We start from the raw sequence: 24,053 nt of genomic DNA, 5'->3' as shown, positions 1-24,053 counted from the left end.
CTCACTAAGGGGTATACAAGGTACTACATTGCAAAAGATCCTTTTCCCTTGTCATTTTAAAGGAAGTTTCAGCATTCAGAGATTGATGCCCGCCAGGCTACCATGACCAAAGTAGGACTCTGGGATCACTGCACACCTATACTAGCTCCCTTCATCACCCACGCTAGCCAACAGGTCTGGCTTTGGGAATTTGAGGCTTTTCTATATAGAGTGGCGTTGCAGGGCTTGCCCTTTAAGGGGAGTCAGATGCCCAGCTTGTGACAAGCTACTGAAGGGAATGAGCCAACCCAGGTCCACCTGGGCATAGCTAACTACCTCAGCAGCTGGAAAGCAGTTAAATAAGTAAGCAACACTTAGGCCTAATAAAAGGCTTAGGAGAGCTCAGTTGGGGAAGCACCTGAGGAGAAAGGGAGCTCTGGAGGAAGGGAAGTTTCCTAGGCATCTGAACTAGGCAGAAATGCTGCTCCTACAGCAGAAAGAAAAGCAATTACAGACCTCTCCTGACAGGAAGGCCTGGGAGAGACCGTGCCCAGAAAAGACCTGCAGATCTCTCCAGGCAGCAGGGTCATCTGAGGCCTTATAGCAGGAGGAAATGCTGCTACTGCTGGAGCCCAGGGACTTCTGGTTTAGGACTTTTATGTTTTATCTAAGGTAAGAGCCTTTAAACTGTCATACAAATGCTCCTTAGATACACTGCTATAGAATGTTTGGCTTCTCCTTGACTGGGCTGTTAAAGGGACCTCATTGTTACCTCAGAGAGGGGGAAACTGGGGCAGTATACAGCAGAACCGTACTCCACCACAAAAGCGTGCTCGGGGTGGAGTGGGGGTGATGCCCTTTTTGCAGGCAGGGTATCTTTTCAAACACACCTCTTCTTCGTCTTCTGTTCAATGAACTCTCACAGCGACAGGGTTTATAGTCCCACCGTAAATCTGCATCTCACCTAAAAACTGGGGCCCCTCTATGAATCAGACACAGTTTTGGGGGAGGATCCCAAGAATCATCCCTGCCAGCCATCCTACTCTAGACTGTGGAAGAATGGCACCTATCAGCCCTTCGATATTAGGGTGATGGATGCTTTAACAGTGCAATGGATGGATGAGAGGAATTCTTCCCCAGGCTGAAGGAATACAGCATCCGATTTTCTGAAAGGCTAGAGGCACGCTCATAGCATTGAAAAGAAGCCCTCCATGGACACACACTGACATAGTACCAGTGGACAATTAGCTAGCTTCAAAAGGGCTTCCTACACAAAGGAACTCAAACTTGCTCAAAAGGCTGAGATCTCTCTGGCTGTACTGGGTCCACTCACTTTGTCATGCTGTGTCTTTGCAACTTGCTTTATAGTTTCCCAGTCTCTCAGCCCCCTTTTCACTCACCTCACAATCTAAACCACAGCACCATTTTTCACAGCCAGCTCTCCTCCTTCTTCTCCCCACCCATGCTCACCGCACAAGTCTTGATGCGTTACCTATGAAAGGAACCTCCTCCCCAAATTTCTTTTATGTTCCTGAAGCATCTGAGAAGAGCGAGAGAGAGTGAGCAACATCCAGGTTGTACATGGATCATCTTTTGAAAGTAAAAATAATTTAAAAAAAGATTTCATTTGAACATAACCGTTAACTGGCTTCTTCACCTAATTAGATGTGGAAAAGTTGCCAGATGGACACAGATTTTAATGATGGCTTCATTCAAAGTCTTAGAGGATGGGCTGGATGTAAGAGATAATTACCTTGACTTTTAGATGGAAAAGGCTTCTATTTTATTCTGCTTCTCTTCCCCTTCTCCCCCCAACCCCACTTCCTCAGTTCATTTTTAATGAAAGAGAGGAACAGTGAAATTCAAAACATCAAATAAGAAAGGAAGGTTCATTTAATCTCTGCTCAGCGCCAGCCCAGAGTGACACTTCTGAGAATTAATTTGATGGGGAACTTGTTTGTTCATAAATTGTCAAAAAATGGCATTCAGAATGTAACTGGCCCCTTATCCCCGCACTGTACAGTGGGGAGAAACTTCAGGAATCAGATTAAATGCTACAGGGGCAAAAAAATGAATTTCCTGACAGAATTAGAAATAAGGAGTGGAAATGCCTCTCACATAGACTGAGTCTCTCTCTCTTTCTCTCCTGTTCTCTCACATATAATTATAACATGGTGTATCCAGAAGGGGCACAGATGCATGTGCACAAAAGCATGCTTACCTGCATGCCTATACTATACAGGGTGAAGTAGAGGAGGGAGCTACACAACAGCCCACTAGCGGGTGTAATGTCAGACAAAGTTGAATGTGATCATGTCTCCCTCTAGAGGTTAGATGCCCACATGGGATATAGGCTTCAGCACCACTAGAGCCAATGGGGTTCTCCTTTAGCTCAAGCAAGTGAGCCTGTGTTTTCAGGGCAGGAGGGTCTATGCTCTGTCCTCACAAGTGGTATGAGTGAGTGAGCACTGCCTGATCCAGCCTGTCACCCCCTGCCTACTGTAGTGATAATACTTTGGCATTTATAGAATTCCTTCCATGTGGGAAGGTATTTTCACCTTCTTGTCAGGTAGAGCTCTATTCATATGCCATTCTGCAGGAAGAAGAACATAAGCTACTGAACAGTTTTGGGACTTACCCAGAGTCACAGGGTGAGTCAAGAACAAAGCTACGAATTGAACCAAGGCACTCCCCGTCCTATCTGCATTAGCCACAAAACCATCTTCCCTAGTTTTACCATCAGTGTTTTCTCTCCTACGTTTCCCTCTGCCCAACATCTCCTTGGTTCTCCACCATTGTCTCCTTCTTTGCACACCGCCTCCATTTCCCCAGTTCTTCTACCTGTAATGGTCCAGTCTCCTCCCCATAACTCTGCCTCTCACTCCTTTCACTCCCTTGCATTTCATCATTACCTGTTCATCAGCTCCTGGCTCCTCCCCATGTCCTGTCCTCTTCCCCTGCCCTGTGCTAGGAATGCAATGTGTGGCTGTTGCTGAGGGACAGGTGGCAAGTGAGTGTGAGGCAAGCCACGCTAGCCCCTGCCTCCTTCCTCAGATTGTCTGCACTAAGAAATATAGTTGATGGGTGGGGGAGGGGGACCAGCATTGGGAGTGATCAGAAAGGGGGGATGAAGCTGTGGCTGCTTGCACAGCAGCCCACAGAGAAGTTCTTGTTAGATGGAGGAGAAAACCTTGCTTCCTTCCTTGCAGCTTGTTTTCTGAGGGACTCTCCAGTAGAGCTGAATGAATGCGCTGACGGCCGGAGCAAAGCTCTGACTGTCACCCCCCCTTTGGTGACACTGGGCACGGATGTGCACAGCAGAAAAGCTTGCAAAAAAAAGGCTTAAATAGTGTGAGGACAGAAAATAGTTCTAATGAATCAAGATTGTATGGTTTAAACTGAATGTTGTGTACAGCTCTATTGCATATTCGAACACACACTTTAAGTCATATTTCCTTCAATTCAATTGGACCCTTGTGACTGACACTTAAAAACACATTTCAATTAAAGCCTGTTAGCAGCATGCACACTTAGGCCTTTAACAGGTCAAACGCCTATAAATATATCAAGCAAAGCAATTTCTGTCTTCTAATCTCATTTTCTTGAAAGAAGCCTGACTCTTTGCCAACAAACGCCACCCCGTCTCCTCCTGTGAAATCTGAGCATCCAATGGAAAAGCAAGAGCATGCACGAGAAGTATAGCTTAGCAGAGCTGCTCTGTACAGACTTATTTCATAACCTTTGTGGTGATTCAACAGATTTGTGATCAAGGGGGTAAGGGGTATTCAGATACTGCTGGTGATAGGCAAACTATATACACTCCAAAGATTCTGTATGGGAAAGGACCCAAAATTTTACTATTAGACATCATAGTATATCATGGTAATGGGCATTTTAGTAACACATCGGATAGATGAGATGTATGGAAAAATTAAAGGGTGAATAGGTTCAGCATAAGAACTCACCATGTGGTATCTGAGTGACTATACTAGGAGACAGATGTTACAATGCCATTATCTAAATAATTGAGACCTACTGTGTCTGCTAAAGGAAACTGGCAACAACTTCAGAACAATCTTTCTAAAGATTTCAGCACCTATTTCAGCTAGAAATCCCATGAAACTAGGTTTCAGAGTGGTAGCCGTGTTAGTCTGTATCGGCAAAAACAATGAGGAGTCCTTGTGGCACCTTAGAGACTAACACATTTATTTGGGCATAAGTTTTCATGGGCTATAACCCACTTCATCAGATGAAACTAGGCTTTCTCATGAAGTTTCAGTAATTCTAGTGCTAGTTCCAAGTAGAACTACAGAAGAAGGTTTACCTAAATGAATGCTAATGGGGGTAATGTAAGGAAACATCTCTGAACTTTCACAGTTGTACCCCTTCAGGTCATTTCTAGAAACAGAGGAAAGAATTCAAAAAGGGGGATTGTTGTTTTTCCCCTTGTTCACCTATTTTGTTTTGGAATGAAGTCCTGAGATATTCAGGGCCCAATCCTTGTGGCTGTAACCCAATATAGCTCTGATTTCAGTGGAACAACACCAATTAAACCAGCTGAGCCTTTGACCCTTTGTCTTGAGAAGAAATGGTTACGACTTGGTAGATCCAGGTTCAATCCCTAGCTCTGCCGCAGACTGCCAATGTGACCTTGGACAAGTCACTTAGTCTGCCTGTGTCTCAGTTCTCCAAACTGGACTGTGGTTTTACAAATAGGATAATAGCCCTGACCTACCTCACAAGGGTGTTGTGAGGGAAAATACCTTAAAGACTGCCAGGCGCTCAGATTCTATGATAATGGGGGGCCATATAAGTACCTCAGACAAAAAGCATCTTGACTTTGTCTTTTTCTGTACTCACTAGAGACATGGGCCCATACCACAATGTTCAGAGACACATCACTGTCCAAAGTTTATCTAGGTTTGTTCTTTTCATTATACTGGGAGGGGCCAGTCACAACATCCTGATCCATATAAAGTCTGAGGGGTTTTGGCACAACCTCTAAAACTGAAGTGAGAAGGGCTGAGGTCCTAGCTCATTCGCTGTTGAGTAATGATCAGGCATTCCCTGCTCACCATGTCTGAAACATTGCTAGCAGGTTTGATATATCTTTCCCTGTAGAGTGAATCTGTGCTTTTGTACAGAGGGCCCACAATTGGATCGTCTTTGCAAAGCAGCATGGTTATTATTAGTCACTGCCAGAGCCTACCTGTTCCCAGTTGCCTTGAGAGTGTTCAGCATTTCGTATGAGCCATGTGGCCAGGGGCAGAGTGCCAGAATTGTTGACAGAGCCTTTCATTGTGTAAAAGGGACCTGTAATGAAACTGAGCCGCTCTGTCACTGCAGAGATCCAACCCACCACTGAATGTCTGCTTGACAAAAACCTCAGCACGGTCAAAGGGTAGCCAGGGCAGTCAGTTATTAGAGAGACTAGTGAGTTGTGCCCACAGGAGAGACTGGCACATAAGTACTCAACTCAGCCAGCTGCCTGGGAATGGCAACTGAGTTTCCCTCTTCCTCCTGGGAAGTCTGAAGCTGAGGTTGAAATAGGAAGAGTTAAGTCAGAACCATCTGCCCAGGCTCCTGCGTAACGATAATGACTAAGATTTGTAAAAGTTCTTTCAAATGTTACAAAGGGTATATGTAGGACTTGCTGTGAGTGCTAGTGAAAAGCAGCAACCTCTGGTGTGGTACACCAGAACTGTTTAAAAGCGCCCAGGAAAACTGCACAACAGTTTGGGACTGGATCAAATTGAAATTTCAGGAGGGATTTAGGAAGGCAGAATGTAGTCTGGAGGTTGGGCAGATGTGACAGGGCTGCAAAACACTATCTGTAGCACCTGGGCACTGAGGTTACTACAGCACTGGGAAGATTGCAGGCTTAATTGAAGTCAATTAACCAGTTTCTGCTGGGGATTACTGACAGTTGGGTGACAATTGCAGTGCTAATGAGGCAATTGGCTCAGGATTGGGGAGCATATGTTTGGGAGGAAGTGGGAAGCAAAGAAAGGGGCTCAAAATGAGCTAGGAAGAGGAGAGAAAGCTGTGTGAAAGTCTCCTCCTGCTCAATACCTGTCATTCCTTCTGTTGTGCTTTGCCCACGTGGTGAAAGGGAAACAGCCTGCATGTGTTTGTGGCTAGGCAATCACAAGAACAGGCTAGGCAGCAGTACTCACAGTGTAGGTGAAGGGCCACATTGTGACAACTGGGCACTGTGGTTAACACCCCTACTCCTGTGAAAAGTGCTATGTGAATGTTAACAATCGTGAGTGGAGAAAACCTCTGTCAGCACACTACTCCCCAGTGCCCTGCTGGGGATTGACTAGGCACTGGTTCAAAACCACTCCAGGCATCATGCTGGGGCACTGACTCAACATTGACTTAGAGCACTCCCCCTTGAGTGATCAGCATCACTTCTATAGGGACTTTACTAAAGTATCCAGATCCATTCTCGGGCTCAGAGAAAACAGGGTAGTTATTTCGTGGAATCATAGAACTAGAAGGGACCTCGAGAGGTTATCTAGTCCAGTCCCCTGCACTCATGGCAGGACTAATTATCTAGACCATCCCTGACAGGTGTTTGTCTAACCTGCTCTTAAAAATCTCCACTGATGGAGATTCCACAACCTCCCTAGGCAATTTATTCCAGTGTTTAGCCACCCTGACAGGAAGTTTTTCCTAATGTCCAACCTAAACCGCCCTTTCTTCAATTTAAGCCCATTACTTCTTGACTTATCCTCAGAGGTTAAGAAAAATAATTTTTCTTCCTCCTCCTTGTAACAACCTTTTACATACTTGAAAACTGTTATCATGTCCCCTCTCAGTCTTCTCTTTTCCTGACTAAGCAAACCCAATTTTTTCACTCTTCCCTCAGGTCATGTTTTGTAGACCTTTAATCATATTTGTTGCTCTTCTCTGGACTCTCTCCAATTTGTCCACATCCTTCCTGAAATGTGGCGCCCAGAACTGGACACAACTCCAGTGGAGGCGTAATCAGCACTGAGTAGAGTGGAAAAATTACTTCTCGTGTCTTGCTTACAACACTCCTGCTAATACATCCCAGAATGATGTTCGCTTTTTTTTGCAACAGTATTACACTGTTGACTCGTATTTAGCTTGTGGTCCACTATGACCCCCAGATGCCTTTCCGCAGTACTCTTTCCTAGGCAGTCACTTCCCATTTTGTATGTGTGCAGCTGATCATTCCGTCCTAAATGGAGTACTTTGCATTTGTCATAATTGAATTTCATCCTATTTACTTCAGACCACTTCTCCAGTTTGTCCAGATCATTTTGAATTTTAATCCTATCCTCCAAAGCACTTGCAACCCCTCCCAGCTTGGTATCGCAAATTTTATAAGTGTACTCTGTATGCCATTATCTAAATCATTGATGAAGATATTGAACAGAACCAGACCCAGAACTGATCCCTGTGGGACCCCACTCATTATGCCCTTCCAGCATGACTGTGAACCATTGATAATTACTCTCTGGGAACTGTTTTCAACCAGTTTGGCACCCACCTTATAGTAGCTCCATCTAGGTTGCATTTCCCTAGTTTATTTATGAGAAGGTCATGGGAGACCATATCCAAAGCTTTACTAAATCAAGATATACCACGTCTATTGCTTCCCCCCCATCCACAAGGCTTGTTACCCTGTCAACAAAAGCTATCAGGTTGGTTTGACAGTTTGTTTTTGACAAATCCATGATGACTGTTACTTATCACTTTATTATCTTCTAGATGTTCGCAAATTGATGCTTAATTATTTGCTCCATTATCTTTCGGGTACAGAAATTAATCTGACTGGTCTGTAATTCCTCGGGTTGTCCTTATTTCCCTTTTTATAGATGGGCACTATATTTTCCCTTTTCCAGTCTTCTGGAATCTCTCCCGCCTTCCATAACTTTTCAAAGAAAATCGCTAATGGCTCAGATATCTCCTCAGTCAGCTCCTTGAGTATTCTAGGTTGCATTTCATCAGGCCCCAGAGATTTGAAGACCTCTAATTTGTCCAAGTAATTTTTAACTTGTTCTTTTCCTATTTATCCTGCTGGACTGCAGTTCCTGAAACCCAGCCATTGCATGCCATGTCCTTCCAAAATCTACACCCCAACTACACTGCATGCCACAAAAATCCCTCTCTCAAAATCTTTAGCTGGCAGAGATGTGTTTTATGTATTTCACTTCCTTAATAAAAGGAGGTGGGTGGAGAAGTCCCAAGGATGTTAAGTTTCACTTTATTTGTTTAAGTGACTCTTAGATGTACAACTTAACACTTGTGGACTCTAAATGTGCTTGAAAAGGGAAAAAAACACTCAGGGTATGTCTTCACTAGCCTCTGGATCAGCAGGCAACAATCAATTTATCACGTCTAGTCTAGACGCGATAAATCAACCCCCCCCCAAGCGCTTTCCTGTCAACTCCTGTACTCCAGCACCGCGAGAGGCACAGGCAGAGCCGATGGGGGAGCAGCAGCAGTCGACTCACCGCGGTGAAAACACCACGGTGAGTAGATCTAAGTATGTCGACTTCAGCTATGTTCTTCACATAGCTGAAGTTGTGTAATTTAGATGGATCCCATCCCCCTAGTGTAGACCAGGGTGATTCTCTGGGCCCTTTTCTCCTAAGAACTGAGCCTCTCCTGAGTGAGTTCCCTGAGCTCACATTAAAGCCAAGGGAACCAAGAGTACTCAGCACCTTGTATGATCTAACCAGGAATCAGAACTGCAATGGTCAGACAAAGACTGGCATGGTTGCATGAGGTGACAGCTATGTTATTAGTGATGTTGCTCAGAGAGGGTGATTCCTTGTGTGCTGTGGCTTCTGTCCTCGGCATAATGACCATATTTCTGCTCTCTAATTATTTATTTATTTATTTACTTATTTGCTTTGAGCTAGGCCATCAGAGTGACAAGCCGAGTCAACGAGATGGTTCATCATCTTCCTATCTCTGCAATTTTAATTCAGCAGATTGCTGCCTTGCATGTGCGTGTGTGTCAGCACCTCTTGCGCTTCTCTGACACATCACCTTTCAGGGAGCTATCATTTTTCATCTGAGATTATGGACAGGCATTTGGGAGAGTGGCCTCGACCAGTGAGGCAAGGAGAAGTCTGATCATTTTTATGAACTGAGGGGTAGAGTGAGCCATAAAATATGTCAAATTACAGCCAATACTTCCCTGTAAGAAATACACCTGTAAGAAATTAATGGGTTTGGATTTAATAGAGCGGAAGATTTACCAGCCTTTAAAAGCTTAATACCAGCAGCGGGTGTTGGGTGAAATCATCTGTCAGTGGCTAAGAGGTATGAGCTTTCTTATTCTCCTCATCCTCATGCAAATGGCAACAATCACAGATTTAGAGATCCACTGATGTTTGCTGCAGCTTGTTAAGATAGTCATAGCCGGGATGGGGGGAGGGATGCCTTCTGTGTTGGGATCTGTAAAGATAAAACCAGCCCATGAAAAGAGCATCTCTCTGCAGCATTGACTTGCTCTCACTGACAGTGGAAATATTAGATTGGAAGGGGGAGTTCCAGTGATCATCTCTGTTAATTACCAGGTCACTTGTTTGGATTTGCTGCCTGCTTCTTCCTCTTCCCATTCTTCTGAAGTAAATATTGCTTTTGAAAGCTTTTCCTTTCTGTTTCTGTCCCCACGGTCAGCCATCATGGCTCAGGTGGACTAGAAATGCACCTTTTAATTCTTTAAGCAGAACTACTCTGGCTCCAAAATGTTGTGTAAACACAGCAGAGGTCATCATGCAGGTTTAGAAATATTGGGGGAACACCCACCTCCTGGGAATACCCACCTCCGCTCTGATAGAATGCATGTTAGACACCACCAATTTGCTGTCAGTGCATTTGATCCTGCAAGGTGTTGAATTGCTTTCACCTCCCAATGTCTTCAGAACTTCACAGCAGGGAGCTGGACAGTGTATTTACTATCCTGGGCCTGTCAGGGTTTATTTTAATAACTCCCTTTTGTGCAGTAAAGCCCTCAATACATTTTAAGCCTTTTTTTTTTTCTTTTTTTTTTTTTGTTCATCTGTGAGTCAAGCATCTTCTCCCTTCACATTCCCTCTGGAAACCTCACCCAAGAAAACTGGCTTCAGGACTTGATCTCTACCATTTACAAACAAATTGGGCTATCCTCAAAGATTATTTCAGGAGAATTTTAAAGGTTATGTGGAGGGAAGCATGCATGTGATTTATCTGCTGATATACTTTCAGCAACAGATTGTAGGGAGCTAAAAAAAAAAACCCCACCCAAACAAACAAGCAGAATGTAAATAGGATAAAATAAACTCCTGGAACCTTGGGATTCCCCCTGTCTTGCAGAAAGGGATTGCCTGTTTTAAAAGGAGTTGGTGTTCTTCAGTGGAATTCACCCTGCAGAGCAAGATAGAATCGTAAGGCTCCAAGACTGTTGGAGCTGTCCATAAATTACATAATACATTTTTTGGTGATTTTTCAAGACCTACCTATCCCCTTGTAATACTTTGTAACACTGAAATAAACATGTAGAACTAAGGCTCCACCCACTCCATAACACTTTTTGTAATTTTTGGACAGTTCTGTATAGAAGTTAAAGAAAATAAAATCAAGCTCATAAAGAGACATGTGGTGTTATTTTAACGACACAGAGCTTGAGGAGGCCCTATCTTGGGGCTCTCCTATCAGGTAAAAGGTGGTCTTTACCATAAAGAGTTCACAAAGAACTCAATCAAAGAAAAGGCCAGAGGTGAATTCAGGCACCTGCAAAAACATCTGTTCAGGTAAATCTCTACCCAATATCAATCAAAGTCCAGATCTACAACACCACTGTACAGAAGAGAATGCAGGATATTAAGAGTCAATAATGATAGTTTATGGCTGTAGTCAATAGAGATATCTCAAGAGACTTACTGAGGTCTCATTGGAGAGTGAAGATACATTAGACATCATCTTCCCAGCTCACTGATCAAAAAGGGATCTCTTCTGGGAAAGTCCTACAGATTTTCATGGAGATAGGGACAATAGAATTCTATTTAATTCCCAGTGAATTAAATGAAGTATGGTAATCTTTCTGTAGATTTTTTTTGAGCCATAATTTAGTACTCTATATTAGGGATATAACTTTTAAGATTGCATTCCTCAAAAAAACTTCAGAAAATTTTATAATTTTCTAATGAATTTTATAGGACTTTTCTATAAGGGATAATTTACAAAAAGAGTGTACTTTTTATTATGAAGTTGTAATTTTATTTTATTGCTATTTTAATGATGTAGTGAGCTCTGGCTTGGGAAACACTCAGAAAAATAATTATGGTTATTTATTATTATTATTATTGTTTTAATATTTATTATTAACATAGGAGTGCTTTCACTGAGTGATTCCTTGTTCTTGTATTATGGGACAGGATAAATAGGAGTCAAATTAGTCTTCTTTACATCATTTTATTTATTTCTTATAAGTATCCCTACTACATTTCTTCTTGGTCTTTCGAAATGAACCTTAATACAGATGATTGGTTCATCTATTTTGTACGCAGAGAAGCGCAATTCTGCCAGAACTGACTGGTGCCTGGTAAAAAGAGACAAATGTTACAGAGGACAGAGACTTTAATGAACTCTCAGCAGCATTCTCAAGACCAGAATTGAACCATACAAAGCATGAACCGAAATGAGATGTGTATCTAATGACAGGCAAATATTCACTGGACTAACAGAATGGTCTGATGTGAAATGATGAGAATGTAACAGAGCTGGCTGAGGACACTGCTGATATTATTGGATGGCACCAATTGTACCATATGGTCCTTCTATCCCATTCTCTTCCACCGCTGAGTGAACTGCTATAAGAGACCCTCATCTTTCAAGTACTGTGCCACATTCCTTGTTGAGGATGTTGCCCTTGAATACAGCCAGTTTAGGAGTAAAGCTGCCCCAACCACTTTTTACGTTGTTAAACAAAATTGTGCTTGGATGGAAATCTCATCCCCCAGGCTTATTCACTGGAACAAAACAAGACAGCCACAACTCGAGGCAGAATTTAATTCTGTGATAACAAAGCTGGAAAGTGCTTGACCATCTTGTCTAGGCTTTGACATACCAATGTAAACTTTCTCCACCTTCAGTGCCACTCCAGTAACTGTGACATGCTCGCAGGTCTGCTATAACAGCTCTTCTCCAAAAGTTCCAGTGTCAATCAGGTCTCTCATCAGTACTTTCCATCTGCCTGTCCCTCTAGGGCAGCAGTTGGCAGGATTGTGGTATGGACAGAATTGCTGAACTAAGTGGATAGTCTGCTTGAAGGAAAGGAACACTGAGTGGATTGATGCCAGTTCATGCCCCTACTGAAAGAGTGATAGTAGGATTACAGTACAGTAAAGCTAATGAAATCCAAAGGCTGTGCCCACAGAGAAGAAGCTGAATGAAGGGAATGGTGCTGATCTACTGGGTGGAGGTGTGAGGCTGGAGTGAAGGATAGTTAGCAAATATCATGAATAACAATGGCCAAATGTTTTGTTAGCCACAATTTCAACTGAAAAGGCTATGGTATGCAAATCACCATGCAAATCAGGCTGGCAAAGGCCAAACAAGCACCAGGAGTTGCCAAAGGGCTTGACAACAGCTGAGGCAACATGTTTCGCCATGCCAAACAGTGCCAGAAAAGGGGCAGACAAATGGTCCTGGAGGCGACTTCACCCTCCGTGAAGTGAAACATGGAACTGGTCATTTGGCAGCACTTTGGTCTGGGCTCCACGTGGGTAGCTGGACTTGATTTGCAGGGCTCATCTGCATTAGGTGCACCCACAATGTGCGTTTTCCCTAATAGACCAGAACCTAAAAACGTGTCAGCATGAAGCACAGATAAAAATGTGTCCTAGTCCTAACTTACTGGAAGACAGTAATAGGTATAGATGTGACATGTAAGTTGGATGAAAATTGCATTCCATAGCTTTTTGATACAATTTATTTATACTTAAAAAAGGGAGACTTCATAAACACAGGGTGAAAGGTTACTTTTTAATTTATGCTTGAATAGCCATCACTTCCTCTCGTCTGGAGCAGTGAGTGTACTTCAAAAGGTTCAAACCTTTGTGCGAGGCGCACTGGGTCTAAAACCGGGGTTTGCAGGTTCCCGGGGTGGAACCCACCTCCATGCTGTCATCTAACAGCTTTGGTAAGAGAAACACTCAGCACGTTATGAGTCCTCGGGGTTCACCCAGACCCCACAGGATATGCCACCCCTGGAAGTCCTGATTGACAGGCCATTCCCAATTCCTTATTGGGCCATACATCCTATTTAAACCTGGGGAGGATACAGGAAGTTTGTCTGTTCAGCTAAGCAGAACCTGAGCTAGCTGCTGCTACAAACCTTCTTTCTTGTACTGCTCCTGGTTCCTGAGCTTCACTTCGCCTCATGGCTCTGATACCCAGTTACCGATTCGGCCTGGTCCTCTGTTTCTGACTCCTGGTTCCTGACTCTGGCACTCATCTCCTGGCTCCAAGACCTGGTTTCTGACTTGGCCTTGTTTCCACCTCTGAGTTCTGAGTCCTGACCCCCAGATTGAGAAACAACTCGGATTCCTGACATCTGGCCTTAGTTTTAGTCAGTAGGCTGGCCACCCTTGGCTTGGCTCAGATGTGTAAACTGCAATGGCCTAGAAATTGCGTTGAAGTAGAAGTTGGACTTGCTGAATTTCACATGCCCCTGGAGCTCAGCTCTGAGTGATGGTGAACCAAGCACTGAGGGAATTTAGGATGAGATTTGACTGAGCCTGGGCCAAGCTTTGAGCACTTCTGAGACTTGAGGAAGGATTGTCTTCTGGAACTAAAACATCTGTGTTCTGTTTCCAGCTGTGCCTCAGGCTCCTTGTGTCTGTGGACAAGTCATTTAATCACAAAAGAAATGGGATACTTACTGCCCCCTACCTTTCAGAGGAGTTGGAAAGTTGTGAGAATAAACTACATAATGTGTCTGAGGTGCTCAGGTACTACTGTGATGGGGACTATATAAGTACCTAGATTACAGAGGGTGGAAAAATTGGAATTTCCATCCTGTAGGAAATTCTGATATTTCAACATTTTGTTATCCCAAATGAGGACAAAAAAAATCTATCTTTTTTGATAGAATGGAAAGTTCAAAAACATTCAATTAGGACAGTGGCTCCCAAACTTGTTCCACTGCTTGTGCAGGGAAAGCCCCTGGCAGGCTGGGCCAGGCCAGTTTGTTTACCTGCCATGTCCACAGGTTTGGCTGATCGCAGCTCCCAGTAGCCGTGGTTCGCTGCTCCAGGCCAATGGGGGCTGCTGGAAGCAGCAGCCAGTACGTCCCTCATCCCATGCCACTTCCAGCAGCTCCCATCAGCCTGGAGCAGTGAACTGCTGCCACTGGAAGGACGCAGCAGGTAAACAAACCGACCCAGCCCACCAGGGGCTTTCCCCGCACAAGCGGCAGAACAAGTTTGGGAACCACTGAATTAGGAAATGTCAATGTTTCATTTTGTTTTGGTTTGATGATGAACAGCATCTACCTGAGCTACTACAATGACTCACGGGAGCAGTAGTTCATGTACCTCATCCCCCATTACCTTTTATGAGCTGGCCTCTCCTGTCGGACTACCTCTCCCATGATGCACCATAGTCATGGGATTCTCATGATACATTGTGGTGGTTCAGCCACAGGTAAGAACATGGTGCATCCAGGAAGTTGTATTTCAGCTACAGAGCCTGGACTATGCAGTATGAGGCACCTGAACTTCAACTCCCATGAGACACTGCAGCACTTCAGCCACAATTCTTTGTTGAGCTTCTTGATTTTGTTCCACAAAACAAAATGATTTGGTTTGGGTCGACCTGACCCACAGCAAAATAATCCATTTCAATTTTCCCAACGAAATATTGAAGCATTCAGCAATATCAAAATTTTCCCATTTCTATTTTGCAGATGCCACATTTTCCGTTGTAAAAACATGTTGATGTAAAATTCCCAGCCAATACTACCAGATAGGGCCTAATTCCCATTTAGGCTAATGCCCCTTAAGTGTGTGTAGATTAAAGTACTAACCGCTAGACTTTGGCATGAACCTAAGATGGTTTACAATTTCATATAAAACATGAAATGTGGGACTTTTCCTGATTGTGACTCTAAAGCAGGCAAAATTTGCTAATTCAGATGAGCGTCCCTTTGACTCGGTAGATTAGTCCGAATTCCAAAAATTGAAGCAAAACACACAGCATATAAACCCACAGGAATTAAAATTCAAAAGTTTTGATCAAAATTCCAGCAAACCAAAATTGCCCAGACATTGTGGTGAGGCCCAGGCAAAACTGGAGCATAATGATAATTGCATTTTCTTTTGAACCTTCAAAGAAGGCTGAAGTTTGACAAATGTGGTGGGTTCATATTATTGGAACTATTTCTCTCTTCCATGGGGAAAAAAGAGTTGGGGTTGCTATATTATATTTCAGATGAGAGTGGAACCAATCCTCCCTCTCCAGAATGCACTTGGCCAACTGTGGTGCAGCACAGGGGAAGGCAAGGAATTGCTTCCTCTTCTTTGGAGCACATTTCCAGAGCACGCTGCTCTTAAGACATTAGTCTCATCTGCAGGCTCACCCCAATAAGGGATGTAGACACTAGGCTTTGTGGTTCACAGCTGGGGTTTTATTTTCCTTGCTCACAGTTCAGAATCTCCAGCAAATGCCTGAATAAGGGATAATAATTCATCCCATCTTCAAGAGCACTAATTTATATAGCTGGCAGTTCTGCTTTGGAACTCGAGGCTTTCACCACCCTACCAACCTGAAAAAGAGACCCCCGTCTAATCCCTTCTCACTCCAGTGGCTGTGCCAAGAGCAACATCAGCATCTCTGATTATCATCACATCTGTATCTTCCACAGCTGACACACTGACTTTTCCTCCCTCCACAAAGTAGCCAAGTGAGGGGAGGGGCAGCGCTTCAAAATTCCCTTTGAAATCTTGCCTTTGAGGCATGGATTTATCAAAGCAATGAAACATGCTGTTTGTGTGTGTGTATGCATCATCCTTCCACTAGATCAAAGAGGTGAACAAGAGGGAGTTCCAAAGGGGCGACTTTGCTACACATACACACTTATTCACGTTTCCTCCTCTCAGAAACTAATGTAGTTCTGCCATGGCTGCTTCATATCTTGTTAAACTCTCTGCTGCTGTGAGGGAGTGCACAATCCTTCATTCCAGCTGCACAGTCTGTCTCGTCTAGTCAAGGGATTGAACAAGTAAAGCATGGTACTGATTTCTTTCTATCCACCAAATGCTAACAAGACTATCGTAACCTATGGCAGCAGTTGGCTTGTAAATACACCAGTAAAGTGCCAGGTGCTCCTACAATATGATGATTGCTCCTTGGCCAAAAGGAAAAAAGATGCATATATTCTGAATGAGTGACAACTGATCAAACAGGCTTTCTCCTGCTTTGCACTTACTTAGCACCTTTAATCTTGCTGCCAAAGCCCGATACACATATTCAGTTACTAAGCCCGCACAATACCCCTGTGACATATTTCAGGATGATTATCCCCATTTTACAGATGTGGGAACTGAGTCACTCAGAGTAGCTCAATATCAGGGTGACAAAATGAAATAGTGGCAGAGCTGGGGGTAGAAAATTCCTTCCCGACCCCAATATGGCGATCGGCTAAATCCTGAGCATGTGGGCAAAACTCACCAGCCAGACACCCCAGAAAGAATTATCTGTAGTAACTCAAATCCCACCCCATCTAACATCCCATTATAGGCCATTGGGCATATCTACCATGAGTAGTCGAAGATCAATTAATTCCAAAATTAGGCTATCCCATCAGATCATCTCCTCCATAAATTTATCAAGTATTGTCTTGAAGCCAGATATGTCTCTTGCCCCCACTGCTTCCCTTGGAAGGCTGTTCCAGAAGTTTAATTGCTTCTATCCTGGGCGAAGGGGGGCCATGATGCCCACCAGCTTCCACCAGATTTCACTCAACTCCCAGCATAACATTCTTCTAAATTATTTAATGACATTTTTCACCAAGCTCACTCATCCAATGGATTTGCTTAGTTGCGATTAGTCATCAGTCAGGTGGTTTTATTTCTTTTCCTGGAACAAGTGAGTGTAACTCTAAGAACGTTTCTGGTGCAAATACCCATGGAAGGGGAATATAAAACTCTGCTCCTGCAAGTATTCAAACCCATGAGCTTCACATTTGCTTTCCACAAGCATTCGTGCTAGTGAAACTTGGCTCTGAATGCTCACTGAAAGAGACTACAAAAGGGGCAGGAGTGAACACGGCCAATGCAAGTGATTGACTGTTTTCAATAGATAGTCTGAGAATGTTTTTGCAGCATTACTCCAATTCTAGCTTTCAGTCTTTGGATGAAACCTTGTGAAGTGTCCAGAAAAAGATCTATGCACCACTTAAGTCCTCAAATCAGGACTTGCATAGGGTGTGTAGTACTGTAGTGCCAGTTTGCACTAGGGTGACCAGACGTCCCGATTTTATAGGGACAGTCCTGATTTTTGGGGTCTTTTTTTTTTTTTTTTTTTATATATATATATATAGGCTCCTGTTACCCCCTCGCCCTGCCCCCGTCCTGATTTTTCACATTTGCTGTCTGGTCACCCTACCTTTTGCACAGAGGTGAGTTCCACCTTTATTGAATTAATGTCTGCAAAGAGCTGTGAGAACCTTGGGTGAACCTTAACTTCTACCAAGTATCAGTTAGTAATATATGGGCACTCAGCCTGGGTGTGTGACCCCCAGAGTGTCACCAACAGGTGTGAGAGGGTCATGACAACCCTCCACTTCTCCTATTACTAAATGGGAGCAAGTTCTGGCTAATGGGAGGAGGCCCCTGTGCATGCCTCAGTGTGATAGAAATGGGAGTCCTGGTAGGGGAAAGATTGAGAACCACTGCATTTATTATATAATAATGTACCGATGTATTTGTTTCCTTTTAGGACCCAATGTTTTAAATCTCCCTAGTGTTCTTTTACTTAGCTTCTTTTGAGTCTATTATCCTCCGAAAAACACACCTATCTGAAAATGCTCTTTTTCTTTTCACTCTCATTTTTCTTCCAGATCATGGACATCTTTCGTTAAACTTACAGCACCTCTCCTCAGACCTAGGTTTCCTAACTAAGATTATTTATTGATGATCTTTTTTTTTTTCCCCCTCCATGACCCATCAATTAACTGGAGAGTGTATTGATCAGCAATTGTGTCAGGTTCCCAAAAGCTTTCTGGGAAATGTTACTGCTGCTTCGAGTGATTGTATACACTCTCCTTATTCACAGAGCAGAGCTAGGGAGCAGTTTTGCTCAAATGAGGCTTAAATGAGCTGTGCACTCACCATTTACCCTTAGGAGGGTATTATTTGCAGTGCCTGCTAGCTATGTATTTGACATTAAAAAAGAAAACCCAGAACCCTAACAATTAATTCCCACTAAGCCAAAAGAAATGTTAAATTAGGGTCTGTGGCAAATGCTTCCCTATAGCATTAGACTATCTGGGGGTATATTTGTTTCTGGCAAATCAAGATTACAGTCAGGAAAGTGATTTGTATTATGGCTTCATTTTGGTCATCCTCCATGAAAGGCTCCCTAAATTAAACTTGCGATCTCGGCATTCTGTGTGGTACAACTGCTAGCGTAATCCCAACTGGGTCTCCCAAGTGCTTGCACAGCTCTTTAGGACCTAAATATGGGATTTATTTGCTTAAAGGAATCAGCTATTGATTAATAAGGCCTTTTTTCCCCTTTCCCTTCACCTAGATGATGGATAATTTTGTGATATCCAGCCACGAAATTCCAATGCTGCAAGGTGTTCATGTAGGGCTGTTAAAGCTCTGTATGTGTGCGCACTCACCTCCTTTCCCATGCTGAATAGCTGTTGATTTTAGGTAAGGAGTAAATGTCATTTCCATGGCCTTTAGGATGATTTACATTGCCTTACAACTGACAAGACATCTCCAGCTCAAGAACTACAGTATCCGTTTAATTGACAAACTCCAGCACGTATGTTAAAAAGCAGCTAAAGTGAGTGGGAGTGGAGACAGCTGCATTAACCTATCAGCAAGCAGTGGGCACTATATGTTATACTGGGTAAGAGAGTCACTTTACTTATTTGAATATGGTAAATATTTTACAAGTACATTGCTCCTGGTATGAAGTTAAAATCTCCCCTGTTTATATCTTCTGACAAATTCACATCAGGCAGATGGTTGCCAGCTGTGATCTCCTCACATCTTAGACTCTGTGCAGGGTTGGGTGCGGTGAATAGTTGAATGGAAGATCCCCAAGGGAAGTAAGATGCTGTAGGGAATCGTGTTAGCTATAAGTGTCACTCTTCTTACTGAGTGAATAATGAGGCAATGCTCCAGCCTGACGTTGGGAGGTGCTGCCTTTTGGATGTGAAGCAAAAGGCGTGACCACTTGTAGTTATTAATGATCCCCTTTCAATGGGACTGTTAATAGTGTAAGGTACCATTCAATGTAAATGTGCAGAACAGGGCCCTTAGCAACTTTTGTAAAAAAAAAAAAAAAAAAAAAAAAAGCTGAGTGTCATTTGCATGAAACATGCTATCGATGATGTAAATCATTTTCGTTAAGGCGTAGATTGTGGCTTAGACTACATGGCAGTGCAAGGATGTGAGAGGAATAAGATGTCCTCTAAGTGCATTACACAGAAGATGGGACAGGGTGTGTAGGCTACATTTTTCCTATGTGATGCTTGTTTGTGTTATATAGATATGCATCAAAATGTAAGTTGGCCCAAAAATGTATTGCCTAAAAATAGGCTTGACAATAGTCAAGCAAGGCCTGATAAAACTATGAGACAAGTGAAGAGAGACAGCTCAGAGGCAAGTTAGAGCTACGTTAGCGCATACGTAACTTATGTTGTAAACATGTTCAGTTCTCACTGGTTTTAACAAGAGTTTTAGATGAAATATGAATGTTTTAGAGGAATGCGATCTCTAGTGATAGTTATTGGAATGGCATTTACACAGGTGCTAATTAAAGATGTTTAATATTAAATAGCCAATGTTTTTAATTATGGTAGATATGGTAAGAGGCGGGCTTAATGCTAATTAATTGTAGGGGGTTATTGTGAATAAGTATAAAAAGGTCAGTATGCTGATTTTAGAGAGGTGTGCCCATCCACCATCAGGGTACCATTAGAAATAGGATTATATACCCATCATTCTCAAGCAGGGACTGATCACCCCTGAATACATCATTCCATCTTAGAATGTGAGTATCAATGCAGTGTATGGTTCTATAGGAATGCCTGTTTGCTTAACTAGCTATTTGATTTTAAATAAAACTTTAATTCTATCACTCATTGCATCATTCAGTCCTCCACTGAATTAAATTATGTGTAACTTCCCTGGATGTAAAGAGCCTTAAAGAATCCATTTTGTTTTTTATTCCTTATCTTAAAATTACTAATTGGGAACACATCAGTCAAAGATTCCAGGAAGCAGGTGCTCCATACCTGCTCATTCCCCTCCCAGAGCAGATGGGCAAGGAGTGAGTGGGGAGAGAAAGAGAATGGATATCGCTTTGGCTCTCCCCTCCCTGCTCCAAGACAATGACTGGCACTGCTGAACTGGCAAAGATGGTGGCATAATTTTCTGTTGCTTTAGGCCAGTAGGACAGGACTGTACTCCAGAGCAAGGAGGGAAGGGAGCAGTGGAGAATTTTGACACAGAGATGTGTCTCTAAGGCACACTGCCTGCCCGGGCTGCTCATGGGGTGGTGCAGTTTATGCATTACCCCTTGCTCAGAAATAGCCCTGGTTTTGTAAACTATCATAATAATAAAAAGCTTGGTGATGAGATTTGTTTTTATAATGCCCTCCCACGTGGATGCCCATGTTTCTTACTGCTCACAGTTGTTATACCCTGTAGATCTTTACTCGGTAGATTTTTTTTCTTAATATTTGTACATTTACCTACTCTAGTTGCAGCATCAGTTTGAAGCCATGCGTGTTGAGTCTCTTACAGAGCTGTTGTACGCATGTACCCATACGGATTATACAGGCACCAGATCTTTTTCACAATTCCCTTGCTGTGACTGGCACTAGTTCAGGTGAGTTGAACTGGAAAGCAATGGCTTTCTCCCATCACATCACTACATGAAAATCTTCATCGGGTTGGTGGTGTTCCAGCATATCATACTAGTGTTGGGTTTTTTCCTAATCTGTTAGCTCAGGGGTTCTCAAACTGGGGGTTGGGATCCCTCAGGGGGTTGTGAGGTTATTACATGGGGGGGTCGCAAGCTGTCAGCCTCCACCCCAAACCCTGCTTGCCTCAAGCATTTATAATGGTGTTAAATATATTTAAAAGTGTGTTTTAATGTATTAGGGGGATCGCACTCAGAGGCTTGCTGTGTGAAAGGGGTTGCCAATAAAAAAGTGAGACCCACTGGCTCAACAGATTATTAGTCAGTTAATGCCTCCATGTATCACAGAGGATCTTTTTATTAGGGTTATTCTTACAGGGTGGCTGGCCCTTTAAAGGGAGATGGATCTCACCTGACTTGTGACACAGCCAACTCTCCTCCCCAGGTGGGGATAATGTGACTGAGTCATATGACTCAATCAGGGCTCCAGAATAGACAAGGGAGACACCTGGGTAATGAGATATTGGGATTGGGACTTCAGAAGAGATCCAAAAGGCTCCTGCAGGAGATCCTGAGATATGAGAGAGCAACATCTGAAGAGAAGTCCCAAGCTAGGTAGGCCTGGGACTGGCCTGCCAAGGTAGGAAAGACTCCAGCAAGGAAGGCCTGGGTGTGGATTGATGAATATATAAACTTTAAAATGTATGATGTTTTGATTTGAACTTGGAGGACCTTATTTTGGAACTAGATAGTTTGTGATTAGATACCAGCCTGAGTCTGGGTGTTGTTGGCTCTGAGAGAACCTTTGTGAAATTATTGAGAAGCCATGAAGAGAGGAAAACAGAGGCAGGGATACTCTAGGGTCACCCTGTGCCATAAAGGGGTGCTCCAGAAGTGGTGGCTCTGTTACATAAATCTGTTACATAAATTCCTTTGCATGAGAGGAGTCAGTGTGTGAATTCTCTAGCCTCTTACATGGATGGCACCTTCTGTAACTACACTTCTTGTTCTGCCAATTCCCTTGAATCCTGACCTGCAGCGCCCCTTTCTGCTCCAGCCCTGGTGACCTTCATGCTGATTTAGAAAAGCACCTGACTTCAGAGCTCAAGACATCCTCCTGTTCCAGACCTGAATCTATTTTAGCAGATACTGCCAGGAGAGCAGCAATTTTGTAATGTGAGCAAACATGCACTCTGGACTATGTGAAGATGCCAAACTAATGTGGGATTTTCTGATCTGAGGTTTTTGTTTGGGCTGGCCTAGATACAGGAATCAACCACAAATCTTGGACTGGGAACTAGGTTCAGATTGAATTTCCCAAACTACAGTTTTCTTCAGATAACACAAGGTCCATACCATGGTTTTGTAAGTCACAACAGATGAGTTAGAGTATGCTCATAATGAGCCCATTTAAAATTTCAGACTCAAGAACAAATGTGTATCCACATTAAAGAATTAATGTGAAGAAACGATTTTATTTCCTCTTAGCATCCCCACATGTGTGGTGAAAAACATTTCCTCCCCGTCACTCATCCTAAGGAGCATATTTGCCTAAAGCAGTTGTGAATGAGTGATGTAATGAAATCACCCTCAATAGCCAGGCTGGGGATTCATCAAAAGATCCAAAGATCATCTTAAAAACGTATCATTGCCTGTTGAGTTGTGGAGCCTAATGGAAGTAAAATTGGTCGACAAAGTCAGTTTTATTTTCCCAGAGTTATGGATTTCAGTGTATTTCCAATACCCTGGTAAACGAAGCTCTGAACCTGTCTCTTGTTCAATTCAAAGCATTTAATAACTGCATAAAAAAAAAAAACAGGCTGTTGAAATTTATATCCATAAGTTGTCATGTCTGCCTTATTTTCAGTTTTCCTGTGAAGTTATTAAAACATTATGTGATTGTACTATATTTACAGAACAGTGGGAAATGAGGTGTGAATCTGACTGAAAGCACAATGAGTCTGATAAGATCTAGATCGCAAATACCACTAACATCTAAAGGGGAACACACACACACACACACACATTCCATACTGGTGTCAGAGTAGCAGCCGTGTTAGTCTGTATTCGCAAAAAGAAAAGGAGTACTGGTGGCACCTTAGAGACTAACAAATTTATTAGAGCATAAGCTTTCGTGAGCTACAGCTCACTTGTGGCTCTTCTCCTCCCAGCTGCCATAAATATTAATGGGAACTGCAGGCATCAAAATCTGCTCAACAAGTTGAACTTAAAACCTCTAATGTTTTTGAATTGCTGCCTGTTCTCTTTCTGCATTTGGCATTATGAAAGATTGAAATATTGGCGTGAACTTGATGGTGATGTTATTCAGCTCACAAGTATTAAGTCCATTAGCATTTTCCCAAGCTTATCTTAAGTCAGAAAAAAAAGACAATTACCTGGTGCAAGTGCCTGTATAGAATTCTCTTTTCTTCCAATATAGCATCCATAACTGTGGTAAGTGGACTTCTGGCCTGATCCCCAGTTGGCAGTACAGTACAGAAGAGCAAACTATACATTTTTTTAAGAAGGACATTAAGGCCTGGATCCACAAAGGTGTTGCAATGCTCAGCATAGCATAAAAGTTAGGTGTCTAGAAAATTACAGGGACATCACTGTCATCCTGAAAGCCTGGGTTAGGCACCAGGGCTCCCTACACAATGAATGTGGAGAGAGAGGCACCTAAGAATGTGATCCACAAAAGCCAGCATGCTCAATGAGGAACCATCTAAGCTAGCCAATGGGAGATGCCAAGGACAGGGGTGTGTACTAAGCCCCGCCCTCCCTCAGAGATAGGTGCATCCCTGCAGCCCAGAATGCACTTATCTTTTTTTTTTTTTTGCAATCCACAAATGGGAACCTGTCTCCTGGAGTCAGGCAGCTCAAAATCCTGTTCAAGTCATTTTCCCCTCTGCTCTGGCAGAGAGGGGAATCGAATCCAGGTC

At 43.1% G+C, this 24,053-nt stretch overlaps 1 long non-coding RNA gene across 1 annotated transcript; it reads left to right on the top strand.

Annotated features, from left to right (window-relative positions):
* The first annotated feature begins 386 nt into the window (after nucleotides 1-386).
* On the top strand, nucleotides 387-23,017 carry LOC119859236. Its single transcript, XR_005294150.2, has 4 exons — nucleotides 387-651; nucleotides 18,921-19,089; nucleotides 20,951-21,078; nucleotides 22,151-23,017. It is a non-coding gene; the product is annotated as an uncharacterized LOC119859236 (long non-coding RNA).
* The last annotated feature ends 1,036 nt before the right edge of the window (nucleotides 23,018-24,053 follow it).

This window comes from Dermochelys coriacea, chromosome 7 (assembly GCF_009764565.3).
Source record: "Dermochelys coriacea isolate rDerCor1 chromosome 7, rDerCor1.pri.v4, whole genome shotgun sequence".
In the NCBI taxonomy this organism is placed as follows: domain Eukaryota; kingdom Metazoa; phylum Chordata; order Testudines; family Dermochelyidae; genus Dermochelys; species Dermochelys coriacea.
Note: the sequence above shows the minus strand (reverse complement) of the source record. Positions and strands in the feature narration are given on the sequence as shown.